Source organism: Metopolophium dirhodum, chromosome 6, assembly GCF_019925205.1.
Source record: "Metopolophium dirhodum isolate CAU chromosome 6, ASM1992520v1, whole genome shotgun sequence".
Taxonomy (NCBI): domain Eukaryota; kingdom Metazoa; phylum Arthropoda; class Insecta; order Hemiptera; family Aphididae; genus Metopolophium; species Metopolophium dirhodum.
Window position 1 is genome coordinate 13,472,309 of NC_083565.1, and position 16,017 is coordinate 13,488,325.

The 16,017-nt window shown below is 28.7% G+C and overlaps 1 pseudogene; it reads left to right on the forward strand.

The window, feature by feature from the left end:
- The first annotated feature begins 218 nt into the window (after nt 1-218).
- Nucleotides 219-3,560, forward strand: LOC132946747 (venom protease-like; annotated as a pseudogene).
- Nucleotides 3,561-16,017: the final 12,457 nt, after the last annotated feature.

Sequence of the window (16,017 nt, forward strand, 5' to 3'; positions counted from 1 at the left end):
GTAGTTAACAATTTATAAGTATATAGTATATTACTATTTATCAAATGTTATTGTAATAAAATGTATTAATAAAAATGGTCAACTTTTTTAAATAATTATAGTACGAACACAAAAATAAAACTTAGTGCAGTAGGTATTAGAATTTTAGAGCATCTGAGTAATTACTGAGTTCCTCAATTTTCGACTTATAAGGGTGTATACTATGTAGGTATATAGCCATGGGAAATAGGTACGAGGAACGTATTAGGTATTATGTAAAAATCGATTTGTAAATGTTAAATTATAAAATTAAAAACTATTTTACAGGTTATATTTCACGTACTATTTTCCTATATTTTTTTCGCCAGTCAAAACAAGAATAATTTACTTGACGTCATCATACCGAAAATACAAAATGATAAATTGAATTCAACATATTTTACAAAATTGGTTTTAGATATCTCAAACGCTTACAAATAATTTTGTTCGCCAACAATACATATTACAATTTAAATAGTTGTTGTATCTCAGTACCTATTCAATCAATTTCAATTAACACCTACCTATCATTGACTAAATATATTTAATTTTTTTTATTCTACTAGTAGAGATATTTATAAATGTATAATCAATATAGTAGGTACCAATATAATTATATTACATTACATCTCTGTGGACTGATCAGTAATTTACAAAAGAGATGGGACCCGTTACCGTAAATTGGGTATCTTAACAGGTGACTTTGATATACCTTTAAATTGGTAAATTAACATTCCCCCCCCCCCACATCCCGGACATTTATATATAATTTTCAATAAATGTGCACGTATACTGACACATAGTGTACAAATATGAATAACCTTCAACAATCCGTTCCGTTATAAATATAAATAATATTTGTATGTCATTACTTGAAAGAGTTAACATAAATATACATTAGAAGGATCCACGTACGAAAATTACAGGGCTCTGGGTGTTCTTCCAATTAAGTTACTTTATAAAAAAGTAGCAATTATGTTCATTTTTAAGATTGTCATCAAAGGTCTAAATAAAAAAAGGTGGGTAAGTGGATGTCGCTCTGCTGTACAGTAGGTGACAAGTGGGTCACTGTAATGGATGGTGTTAAATTTGAATTCAATGATATATCATAAGAAAAACGATTCTGAGCGAAGACGATCAGTCAGCCTATGATATTACCAAGTATATTTGATAATATTATTGTGAATAATTTATATATAACCTATTTACGTGGAACCTTGTTTTAAATTTTCAATCCTTAGCTATAAAAGTTGAACATTTTATGAATTTTCAACTACAAAATAATTATTAATTTTAAATTTTGTTAAATTGGAACTTTAAATGCTTATAAAAAAAAATTGTGCCTATGTATTTTTAATATTTTTCAACTTCTATTGTAACATTATATCAGGAGCCTCGAAATAAATTTCACGCTTTTTTACCCAACAAATAAAATTTTATTGATATTTATAGAAAAAAATAAAAAAAATTGAAAACTGACAATGTCCGTAAACAGCTCAAAATATTTGAAAAATGTCATGGTGTATAGAAAATTTAATGCTAAAATAAATATTCAGTCAAAATTTCATATACCTACGGTCATTTGTTTTAGAGTTGCACCAAAAACTAAAATCGATTTTCTCAAAAACAAATTTTGCGTTAAAATTCCCGTTTTTCCTTAATTTTTCTTTTGTTTTTCACGTTGCTTTTGAAAACTACTCGGAAATATTTACCTTTGACCCCCCAAAGTACCAACTAGATTCACTTTCCTAATCCTAATCTAAAAACGTCTACCTACTGTACCAAAACTCATCCTAAAAAAATTTAATAGAAGATTCCTAGCCCTAGGTTATTGTTTCAATGGCAGATGAAAAAAATTAAAAATCCTTAGTCACTGTTTTTATTTATAAACATTTAAAGTTCAAATATTGACAAAATACGGAAAAATCACGAAAATTATAAAATTATTTTGAGAATTCATAAAATTCTTACATTATTTGTGTGGATACTATGTATGTTTATATTATGTAACTAGATAAGAACATTTGGCGCTGTTATATTATTGCTCGCTGTGCAACCTAACCTAATCTATCGGAACTAAATATAATTTTTTTTTGTATTTGAAGATTATTTCAAATACTTCTAAAAAGTACCTATTTGAGTATTACTCAAATACTTAACTATTTATAGTATTTGGGTGGTATTTTAAAAGTTTTTTTATTTATTTTTTCGTGGTATCTAGAACCGGATGAGCGACTGCGTTAGCATTACGTCCCCTAAATTTTAAATGTATTTGAGTAATTACTTAAATACTTTTTAAAAGTATTTTTTTACAACACTGCCAACGACATCGCATTACTGGTTTTGAAAAATATTTTTAATTTTTCTGGTAAGTTTTCATAATTATCATAATCAATAATATTCTATTGTATATTTAAACGTAATTGAGTAATTCTTTCGTGAATTACACTTTTTTCCTACCTACTGAATACAATACTGTAGCTTTACTTTTTTTTTTTTTTGATAAGTAATAATATTATATAGGTATTAATAAACTATACATTATGTTATTAATTGTTTTAGTTTTATATATTACATATTTTTTTTGTTTATATTGTTATATTATGCACGTCTTATATTATCTATATTTGGTTGAACAATTGCAAACATAATATTTTGTTATATCAATAATTATTATCGATCGTTTTAATTTAATACCTATATATATAAAAGTGTCATTAAAATGAATTTGGAAAACAAATGTATTCATGAGTATAATTTATTACTTTTACAATTTAATATTTACTTGTTTGTTTGTGTAGCATTGATCCAACCAATATGTTTGCCACAATTACCGAATATTAAAAACATGGATATGGGAAATAGTTTTTTGTTTATTGCTGGATGGGGACCTACTTGATATAAAGGTATTTACTATGAAATAAATATCATACATATTCATAAACAATATAATGATTGGGTATTATTGAATCACTGTATATTGTTGATCTAATATATAAACTAATACTATTAATATTAGCAAATAAAAATCTAATTAAGAAAGTTGGATGTCTAAAAACTTAACAATATACGTTTAGAAAACAATATAAATTCAGTTGAAGATTGATTAGGTATTTGTGATATTTGTAAAAAGAAATGTTAAAAATATTTAGGTCCAAGCAGTTTGTCTTTAACGGAAGTTCAAATTCTAATTATAAACATTACAGACTGCATAAAGGCATATTAAGATGAAAAAGCCGTCATCGATGACAGAGTAATATACGCTGAGGAAAAGATACTTGCACGGTACATGGTATATTTTAATTTATTTTTATTTAATTTAAAAAAACAGTGTTAAATCCAAAGATAATAAAGATAAAATTATATTTTATTTACAGTCTAAGGGTGATGGTGGAGGTCCGTTAATGTGGTTTAAGGAAAATCAGTTTTATTTGATGGGCGTTGTTTCTTTTGGCTATAAATGTGGTGAACCAAATTATCCGGGCGTGTACACCAGAGTGCCTTATTTTCTTGACTGGATTTTAGAGCGTATAAACAATTAATACACTAAAACTTTTTTTATATTAATACTATCGAACATAATATGTAGTAAAACTAAATTACTTATTCACTTTACTGGTTCATGTAAATTATATAATTATTCAATCATTCCATTTTCGTCTTGATTGTTTTTATAACGATGATAATTCATTATTTATACAACCCAAGGGATGTTACAATAAAACATCAACTATTGGGTCGTCGGCAAAGTGGGAAAAAAATAATGCAAAAATGTTATTACATTTGTGAAAAAGCTTAACGAAGCAAGAAGCTCATTATTTAGCTTAAATATAAATTGGTTATATTTATATAGATCAATATTTTATATTTTACATGTCTATAGTGAAGGTATCGGGTATGTATGGTGAAAATAAAGCATGCAACCAAACCGACATTTTTGAGATATTGTGTGCAACACTCATATTTCTTTGTTAATATGTAAATTGTTTTTGAGTTGTTAATAAACATAATATTTTACAAGCCAGACAATTTATAATAATTCATGGTTATAGATAATACATATATTTTACCAAAAACCAAAAAAATTCCTGTTATAATATTATATTATACAGGTTATTAGCAACTGATGCATGTATGCAACTATGGTGTAATTGTTGAATGTGTGACTTCTTTCTGGACTCAATTAGTAGAGTTTGTCTTGACTTGTTCAATTTATTGATTAGCTTATATCTTGTTGGTTTTTATATTATGATAGTATTAAGAATATTTTTAGTTTTGAGAATAAACAGATATTTAACAATTAAATTAGAAAACATACCTAACTATGGTTGTACCTTCCATAGTTTAGATATTATAACTCCCAAGTAATGTTTATAATTGAGACTACTCCTTATAAAATATGGCAATATTGCATTAATACAATACATGTTAGTCATTGGCTAACAACTCAATGTTATAATTCATTCCCTAGGAAATGTGATTTTTTTCTGAATTATCATTATTGCTAGTATAAATATTATGTAGGTTGTAGGTACATACATAATACACTTAAAGTGACATTTTTGAGATTATTTAACTTGATGGCGGGACCTTGTTAATGTACAACAGACTGCACCATGAACAGTGTATACCATCACGGTTTGGATTTGGTAATAATATGATTAGCCCGGGTCTTCGTTAGATTAAATAATTCTTTGCTGGGTTGTAAAGGTGGAAACGGTATTTGATATTGGAATAATGATGTCACTAAAAGAACAGTATAAGTAAATATATAAAAATACTTGAATTTCCTTAGAAGGCTGACAATATAACAATAAATAAGTTTATGAATAGGTAAAAAGGTAAACAGTATACAACAGTGATATCTAATAAATATAATGTACCTAATTAATACAATATTATAATAACAAAGGACTACAACACAACGGCTAAACTATTTGTAAACCTAATACAGTGAGTTCCGCTTAATGTGATTACATTGGCAAAGGTCATTTTGATTCTATTAACTCGTTAATTCCATAAAAGTTTTTTTTATTATTATTCTATTATCTTACATTGATTTCAAATAAATTTAAATAACATAAAAAATAAATTTAAAACAAGGGAAAAATTATCAATTTTATTTTATATAGAACTTGAGTGACTTGTAATTTGATTTTCATATTAACCTGATTACATTGGTAGAGGTCGTTTTGATTATACTAACCAGTTTATTCCATAAAACATTTTTTTTTATGATTCTTTATTTTTACGCTAACTTTAAAAACATTTAAAATAAGGAAAAGAAACTATCAATTTAATTTTAGATTTAACTTGAGTGACCCTTAATTTAATTATCATATTAACCTGAAATTAAAACCCAAATATTATGTAACTTTCAGGTAAGAGACAAATAAATTGTTTCCTCCATTTTCATAAACTTGCTTACGATTTTTAAAATGTTGTAAAATATAAGCTGGGGTGTTTTCAAAACAAATGCAGCTTCTTTTTAACTTATCAAAATTTTTTTTTATTAATAAATCTTGATGCTCAGCGTTGTGTAAGAAAAATGTATGAACAGGAACTACAAAAATTATACTGAACAACGGGATGTATCTCCATACATCGATAAGTATAAAAATACAATTATATACCTGAGAGGTACCTATATTATACCAGCTGTTGGTCTCCTAACATAATCAGTTTGAAAAGCCATAAAATCAATAAAAATGTTTTAAAAAGTGATTCAATTACTTCAAAGGTACTTTGTTATTCTAATAAAAGGTTGATTCTATAAACAAGTGATAACATTAAGCAGAACTGACAGTATAATATGAATAAAAATGGCCAGGGGTGTCATTTCACATTTTTTGGGATGCAAAACCAATATTGAAAATCTAAAGTAATACCAGTCGCTCGCATGGTCGAGTCATCCCATGAATTTATTCAACACACTTTATGTGTAAATGTAGATCATTTCATAGAAATGTTTTTGTCACCAAAAATGTTTTTTATTTTATTTTAACACAATATTATATGGATCACCACAGCTAATTGTTCAATAATCAATTAGATAACACAACTGATCAAAATTAACTTTATTTTAACAATATTAAGTACAGCTTTTAGTACAGTTTCCAACTAACGCTAAAAAAAAACTAAATTACCTAATAGATTTTCATATAAAAATGTGTAAAAACCAAATAGTATAATTAATAAGTAATGTATATTTAAATATAATATAATAAATTACAATAAAGGAAATCTTCTAGATTTTAATGTAGCGAAACTATTTACTGCTTCATTAAGATTTAGTGTATCAGCTTCTTCTTTTTCAGTTGCAATAACAATTAAATCACAACCTGTTATCTCCCATAGTTAAGCGCAAATAATTTTAAAATATTTTCATGTCCGTTCCCGTATGATAAGCATAATTAATGACCTATCCATTCTTTAAAATCTATGAGATCACTGTATTTTTTAACAATTGGTTTATTTCGATCATTCGACGTTTCGTTGAACTAGTTTATGTTGTATTTGTGATCCACAAAATATTGTGACAAATCAAAAAGAATTACAAAATTATTGTTATTTGTTTTATACTATAATTTTATGAAATGATCTACACAAAAAGTGTGTAAAAAAAATTCATGAGATGCATTTGCACACCCTTGCATTCCACAAATGGCTCAATACAATATTTAATTATAGGTACCATAATTAATATTTAAAACAGACTTGTGACACAGTAACACAAATAGTTGACCAATACTCGCAATGACCAAGGCTGGGCAAGTTAATGATTTTTTTAAACTCAGTTAAGTTAAGTTAATATGCACCAATAACAAAAAGTTAAAAGTTAATTTAACTATAAGTTAACTCAGTTAAGTTAAAAAAAAGTTAATTTGTTTATACAACTAGCATACTAGCTAGCATACTTAAGTTTTTTCAAACCCAAAACCAAATTATAGAATATAGTGTTAATACTTCATACAGTATTTCCATATAAGTTAGATTCAAATGATATAAATTTATAACTTTAAACAATTTACAATACATATTTTTTGACATGAAAATTAAATAGACTGAAATAGTGAAATATTATAAAATTAAAAACAAAATAAATTAACTTAACTTACTTCCTAAAATGAAAAATTAACTTGTTAATTAAGAAAGAAATTTAGTAAGTTAACAGTTAAGTTAAAAAGTTAAAATAAAATTAACTTTTTAACTCGTTAATGCCCAGCCTTGCATATGACTGCGTTGAGTGGTAGATTTAATCCTACATTCCCACACGAACTACACTGGAGAACGGGCCTACATATTAGAGCTTAGTTAATACTTAATACAATAAAAATTACAGGCCCTGTGTGTGTGTGTACCCATCTACCCACAGCTGTCAGCCACTGACGAGCAAATCGCTGAACAAACAGTTTGCTACAACGCACCGGAACAATCCAAACTCACAAGAGTTTCTGGTTCACAAAGAAAACACCCTAGACCAGGGAAAACAAAATTAATACATAATATTGTTTGATGTCTCGAACAATAGTTACCGGACAATGTATGTAATTTCACTGGAACGTGGATTTAAGGCAGACAAAAAAATGACTCTGTAGTTCGTACACGGGAATGCGTATAGTTGCTGTTGACAAAAAACGAAAAAAAATTATGCAGAGACATGAAAGTGTTTTGAAGACAGCCGAAAAACAAGTGAACGTGAAGTTGGCGAGCTGTTTGAACGTAACGGATGGGCAACGAACAATACTAATATTATAAAGCGTTTCAATCATGGCACGACGAAACATACAAAACATGAACATTTACATGGCTACATGAGGTTATGAGACTATTCAACTACTGAGACTTGAGAGTATTAAGATTCGACTAGGCATAAGAGACTCAAAAACCATAATTTATTATATTATGAATGTAATCATTGTTATCTGTCCAGCGACATGACAGTTGTTAGAAAATTGATAAGAGCTTTTTTCCGATTCGGTTTGAAGTATTGCCAACGTTTGACAACAAAATGTTTGTACAGACTATTTATATATACTGTGGTACAGACATTATCATAATCAAAAAAGAAAATGTATCATTAATGTATCTATATATTCATCTTTTGAAAAAACTGTTCAGTTTTAATTTGTATACACCAACACCGACTTTAAAGATCAACTTTATTTTAATTAGTAGGTATAATTTACTTTAATTATTTTATTCTACTTTAATCAAATTAATTATAGATAGATACAAATACAATGGAGCATTTGATTGATCATGGTTAGTGATTACTATATCTTACCAACTAAGAATTTATAAAGTATTAATATTTAAGAAATAACATATTGTTCTTTCTTTATGATTTGTCAACAATGATTTTCTTTTTTTAATAGAAAAAATAAACATGCATTAATTTTTTCAGTTTAAGATGCAACTGAAGAGGATAATGTTATTGCTGACGGAATGCACTGTACATTGATCTATTTATTAGAATATATACATTCAAACAAATCATATTAATAGTTTATTTCTTGGTCAATACATAATTAAACAATAAGCAATATATTTAAAATAAGCTAATAAAATAACAAATATACAATACAAAATTACAAAACATTAGGTAGCTACTTTAAATATAAAAATTAAAATAAGAATTCCATGCTTAATTTTCTAAGATTACCATTTGAGTAATTATTCTCATTTTTCAGTTTTGGCCAGTTGGAAATCGACCAAATTCCTACTGGTTAATTTCAAGTGTACCTTACATCGAAATGAAGAAGTTATCCTGAATAATTTAGTGGTTTGTTTACTTTAGAAGCAAATTGACAAGAAAAAAGTGTAAGTTATTTCTGTTTTGTTCTTTAATTATGTTATTATAATTAAAAATATTTAATTTAACTTACCATGCAAGTTACATTATAATTCATATTACTATTAAATATATTATATTAAAATTAAAAGTGCATTGTGCATAGGTCATCTACGATCGCCGAGCAATTCCCAAGTTTCAGTTATATGGTGGGATAAAGGATGGGCAATATGAATAGCTGATGAGCATCAACAATAGTATGAAGTATTTAAAGAACTAAATTAATAATAATTAAAAGTTTCTTAATTATTGTACATATTATATTCATATTTCATATACCATATTCATATACATTTTTGTAACAGAAAGTTAGTTTTATACATTTCGATTGTCGACCAACTAAATATAAAATAACATTTGGTATAAAAGAAATTTAATAAACAAATTAATAGCCATAAATCCAGTAAGGTTTTTCCATCATTATTTTATAAAATTTTAAAATATATTTTATACTAATTTATTACCAAGTAATAAAAGGTTCCTTTTTGGTAATTTTCTTTAATTTTATAAACAAATACTGTTCGTCCGTTCAATAGCCTATTATAAATTATAATTTAATTTTAAAATAACGAATTTAAACATTTTGTTAAGTGTATTTTGTACCTATACGTTTTCAATTACAATTAAAATATGAGTATATTTTATCACCTAAAAGTTGAAATTGTATTATACATTTTTAATATGCTTCAAGTTAATGTATATTTTAATCACATTCGAAGATGTATCTATGTCTTGTAAAGTATTTGAGTAAATATATTTAAATACTTTTGTTGTATTTATAATACTTGTCAATCACTTTTAAAATTAAGTAGGTACCTATTTGAAAAGTATTTTAAATACTGTCTGCCCGTGTTTATATTTGTTAATCAATGCTTTTATGGAAATATTTTTTCAAAATTCAACAGAATTATTCGTCACATTTTAGATTGTTTTTGATAATCTATATTATATTATTTTTACACGACTCCATCGAGTCTGACACACGGATATTCTTATTGGCAAAGTAAAATCCAGTGAAAACCTCAACTTAATATGTAAGACCTGTGTGTTGAACCAAACAATAAAACATGTTATGATGGAGTGGCGCAAATATATAAACGAACTCAACCACTTCAGCGCACCAAACATTGCTGTAGATAGTGACCGAACCCAGGACATAACCACAAATATAATAACTGTGTTGTATCTAATAATTGAAATGTATACAAATGTAAAAAACTAACGACCTACGAGCAAGCCCGGATTAAGGATCAATTGGGCCCCGGGACACCATACACTTAGTGGGCCCCCTTTCAACGTAAACTTCAAAATAATTGTATCATTGCATATTGACGACTTTATATTATTATATGATTTTTTACATAATATGCCATTGTACACGGGGTTTTTTTTTTAACAATTATGGATCGATATGATATGGAATTTCGTTAAAACGAAAAAGACGTGTTTCTTTATTTTTAACAGGAAATTTATTTAGACACGCAGTTGTATACTAATAATAAAATTGACTTTATTTTTTCAAAAGTTAACTAGCTACTATATTTTTTAATGGATTCTGGTAAAGCTTTTTTTCTGAACATTTTGACAGTCCATTGATCAATTTTAGTTCGCTAGGTTATTAACTAGGGTCCTCTAAAGTATATTATGCATTAATACTTTTAACTGAAATACCTAATTTACAAGAGCTATAAATAATTTTTTCTTATGACTACCTTTTTATATACTTAAATAGTTGAATCGGTAATCTAAAATGCTCAAAAAAAAAAAAAAGACAAACAAAATTGTTGGCAAACATTGTTGATTATTTATAGTAATTTTTTGTGATATGAAATTGAGAACAATTTTATTTTATAATTATTAATAATAATTTACCTATTATACCTACCTACTAAAATATTTTTTTTTTTTGAATACTGTATTGGACACGTTAAAAAAATATATTTTGTGGATGAAGATGGGCCCCCAAAATTAATGGGCCTCGGGACCGTGCCCCCCTTCAATCCGGGCTTGCCTACGAAGGTAATGGAATATTTTAAATGATAAAAAAAGAAAGAGGTTTCTTCGTGAAAATATAATATATTCGTTGCCGTCGTTTCACTGACCCGATAACTGAATATTAGTATTTCATATACCGAATAGGTATATTATATATGTTTTTTTTTGGTCCAGGTTTTTGGTTAAAAAAAGTTGAAATATGATATGTTAATACAATTATTATATAATATTATATTCTCTAAAAAAAAATATACCTACAAATAATCAATGAGCATCGAAATAATATGCTTTATTATGCAATTAGGTAATTATTTTTTTAACAAAAAAATATAATTGTGGAAAAATAAACAATAATTTAAAAATAAAACACAAATTCGTTGCAACTAAAAAGGATTTTATTTTATAGGTAAATAAAAAACAAATTGTAAATCTAAAATTAGAATAATAAATTGAAAATTAAAATACATCATTATAATTTTTTTTTCTACAGCATACGAATTATTCCATGATTGATGATTTACTAAAAAAACTTTTTACTCTTATAAAACTGCTTAGGTAATATTATGATCAGTAATAATAATATGTAAAAACATAGAGATCCTGATTCCTGACCCTAATATTATAAGTGTTGCACAACGATATCGATTTAAATATCATAGTAAAATATCGCGACAGCAACACACAACGCGGTCGTGGAGTTAACGAATGCATATTTAATATTATCAGCTCCACGTGTTCTGTATATAATATATTATGTTATACTAAAATACTAGATAATGTCTAGAATAAATTATAGTATCTACCTATATCATAATATTATATCACAGATACAAATCTGTAGATAACAAAGTATGAACTAATAAAGATAGGTAACTATATATTTCCCAAAGACCCAAAAACAATTATATTAACTATTAATTATTAACACTAAATAGTATCAGTTTTTCTGTCGTCTGTAAGTTTTTTAGAATTAATTAGTGTAATTTTCTAGTGCGGGAGCCGAGAAGTGATGTATAATGATGGAAAAATGTTTGGCTTTGAGGTTGAGTTACCGATATAATATTGTTGTGCAACGCTATAATATTTATTTTATACGTTTTACATAATATACAGATATAATATTATTTGTGTTTGAAGCGATCTGTTATAATTTATTAACGCATAATACATGTTTATTATTGTCAGTTATCGTCCGACAAATGGTTTTTAAAGCGTTCAAAATAAATCCAAACCTATTAAGGTTATAATACATACCTACCTATACCGCGAGTGGTGGTACCTAGATAATATACCAAATTATACCATTCTGTACCTATACATATGATAGCATTATTATTTATTACACGTAGATGGTGACCACGACTTTATAAAGACATTTAGGTAGGTATACCTATATAATATAATGTATCTACCTAATACCTACCTCTAGCCTCTACGAATAACCACGAGAGCTTTGAACGCTCTGTCGTAATATTCTGTTCAGTGGATCGTAAATCAAACAGAAATACAGAATATACCTTCACGTGCGTGTGCACTCTTCTCCCGATATCTGATCTCTGTCAACTATAACGCGCATGTAGGTATATCACACACTTAGTCGTGTATATAGGTACTATATAGTAAATATATTGTATATACGGGGTGATCCGTTTAACCGCCTACAGTAATTTTCTAAGTAACATTTTTACAATTTTTAAAAATAAAATTTTATACAGAACAAAAGGTTTAACGCTAGGTACATAAAAAAAAAATGTCGAACATGTCTTATGGTACATATAGTGATTAGTTATAAAAATAACGAACAAATGTAAAATGTCAAGGGATTACATCCTGTGAAAGTTGTGGGGTACACTGCTATACTACCCGTTAATTTTAACTTTAAATGTTGGTTAATCGAAATCTATATACATTATACTTATTCATTAAATGTTTGATATGCATCAACACTTTTAGAAAATAATCCGATGGTTTCAGTTATATCGAATCAAAATTCACATGTCCCTTAAAATAATGAATATCTAACCTAAAAATCTTCATGATACAATGCAATGGTAAACATATATATGTTTTATAATGTAACGTAAACTTGAACAATTATTTTTTTTCCGAAATTCTCGGAACCTGACCCTCAGTATTTAGAGTTTCTAGGGGATTCGATACCGTGGTTTTCTGTTTTTGTCTAACACACTCATGACATAGTATTTTAGACGTGTTTTTTGCCAAAAATACCAATTGATCTTATGAAGCGATAAGAATTCTGAAAACAGATTTTAATTTGTCGTCAAGTCTACTTGAAATTGACTTTCCCACATTTTTGATATTATCCCTCAAATTCCTAAAAATGTCATAATAAAAAAGAGTATTTAAAAATTGTTCTATTTCAATTTTCGAAGAAGTTAAAATCAAAATATCAAAAATATGGGAAAGTTGATTTCAAGAAGACTTGACGACAAATTAAAATTTGTTTTTAGAATTCTTATCGCTTTATTAGATCAATTGGTATGTTTGGCAAAAAAACACGTCTAAAATACTATGCCACGAGTGTGTTAGACAAAAACAGAAAATCACGGTATCGAATCCCCTTAAATGTGGATTACCCCGTATATAAATATATAATAATATTAAACACAATACATGTTAGTCCGAGTTCGATACACGTAGAGGAACCTACACACGAAGATGTTATAATATTATATACGTGGGTAAACCCATACGCATATAAAACAGGTTTGGGAAAGTAAAATAGTACAATATAATAATATAATACCGTACCTATTCGTTATGTACTTATGTGCCTGCGTTTTATTATTGCAGTTCGCCAGTTCACACACAGGTACCGAAAAAATGTGAAGAATAATACGAAATCGTAAGCCAATAATATTACAGTACGCCTGTACAGACGACAGACGTCATGATGTGCATCGAATATTATGTGGATTACCTAGATATAGGGGAAAGTGGGAGACTAGGTATATAGGTACGCGGTTGTAACAGCTGTTTACAAAATATTTATATAAAATTATTTATTTTTTACAAAATTCCGAGGTTCACAAATTCCACTGCAGTCTGTAGTACGTACTTTCTCATAGTGTTTTCGTGGTAAAAACGCACTACAAATCAATTTCGTATGGTTTTTTAATAAAGTAGCTTGTTTTGTATAGACAGGCATAAACTTTAAATAAGAATATAGGCATGAATATTGTAAGTGGACTCTCAACTATAATTTATTTTTCTTAAAAAGCCGTGGATAAGGCGCTCGCTGTGCGCGGTACAATATTCGATAAGCGACATACGAGTAATATGGTCCTACGACCCGGATAAAAATTTTATGATAGTCGCTTATCGAATATTGTACCTTGCACGGCTTTTTGAGAAAAATAAATAATACAGTCCATTTACAATATTCATATTGTTATTTAAAGTTTATGCCTGTCGATACCCGTTACAAAATATTGTATTTCGTTATGATTATATTATAATTTTAGAAAAGGAACCTAATCATATACGATTTACAACGGCTGTAAGTTCCATGTCTAAGATCTCTTAAATTATGTATAATAAATAATACAATTACATTTTTAACTAAAAATCGAGTATGTCCACGAATATGCAGATGTACATACTGTACTTATCTATGGCTACATTTAATGTAAACACATTGAAGCAAATATAAGTATTTTAAAAGCAGAATTTGATTAAATGTATTATTAAATAATAGAATGGAGGTGAGCATGCTTTGTGAATCATTCCGTATAATATATATTTTTGTGCAAAAATATCTAAAGCGTATAATAAGAATCAATTTAAAAGCCATCAAAAGCTTAAAAAAATGTTGGACGAACGGCCGAACGCAAAATATATCCAACTATTATAACAAATATAATAGGTATACTTCCTAATATTATACAAAACGAAAGAATATTAAAAGACGTTCGTTATTATTACGTAGGTACCTATACATGAAAATCGTTATTGGATAACATTCGTGTATAACATCATGCCTAAGTTTGTGTAATAATTACGAATTAAAAATATTCGTTTCCAATTTGTAATATTAATGTTTCGAGCGTTCGCGCCTCTTGCATTACGTAGGTATAATATTTACGCGGTAGTTTTGGTATATATATATTATATACGGAGTGGAGGAACGAGTCGGTTAGGTGAAGGTGGACGGTGGAGGAGTTGAAAGGAGAAAAAACGAAAATTCGATAGCGACGCGCAAATAGACAATTTCCCTCAAAGTGCTAACGCATACATATATATATATATATTACCGTGGGAGAGATGTGTTTGCTGCAGTTGAGGAAGATGAGAAGTATACGAGTATACGAGGAAGTGGAGTAGGAGGAGAAAACGAAGGAGAAAGAGAATAGGGATGAGAAGAAGTTGGGTGGGAAGAAGAGAGGACGAGGTGCATACGGCGCGTGCAGGTGCGTGGAAGGATTGCGGCAGCGGCGCACAATTAACTTTTAGGCCTTTAGTTTCGGTGCGCACAGCGAAAATTGCTTCCGTTCGGCGGGGCGCACACGGCCGAGTGCACGGTCGACTGCAGGGGTGGACGTGTAATATACCCCCACCGGCTCTTCACGACTAGGTGGCGTTTCAGGGGGGGGGGGTGGGGGTTGAGGCCGGCGAGGAAGGGTAGATAAAGCGTCTGACGATCGGCTCTCTGCAGCTGCGGCGGCGGGAAAACGCAATTACTACGTAAAAATACAAATATATGTATATAGGTAAAAACGTAAAACTGAAAAAATCCACCCGAGAGCGCAATCACTTCCGGATTTTCCGGGTTCTCGTCCGCTGTCTGTATACGATTTACCTATATAGTACACTATACTATACAGGTATACATGTATATTATTATTAACAGTTCCGTCAGCCATCGCCAGAGCTCCTCTCATCGTCCTGTCACCTTCCTTACGACGCGCGTCTTATAGCACGGTGGCGGCGGGGGTGGAAATGAAATTTCAAATTCACGTGCGCTCGCGGCTCCGGTTAAAACCGATTTACGATCTGTTCGAGTTCCACACACACACACACACACACACACACACACACACACACACACATGTGTATACAAGAGACCAACGGATGATGTATATATACGCTCGTGAAATGCGAAACTAGGGCAAACGTGGTTCCCGCCCCCA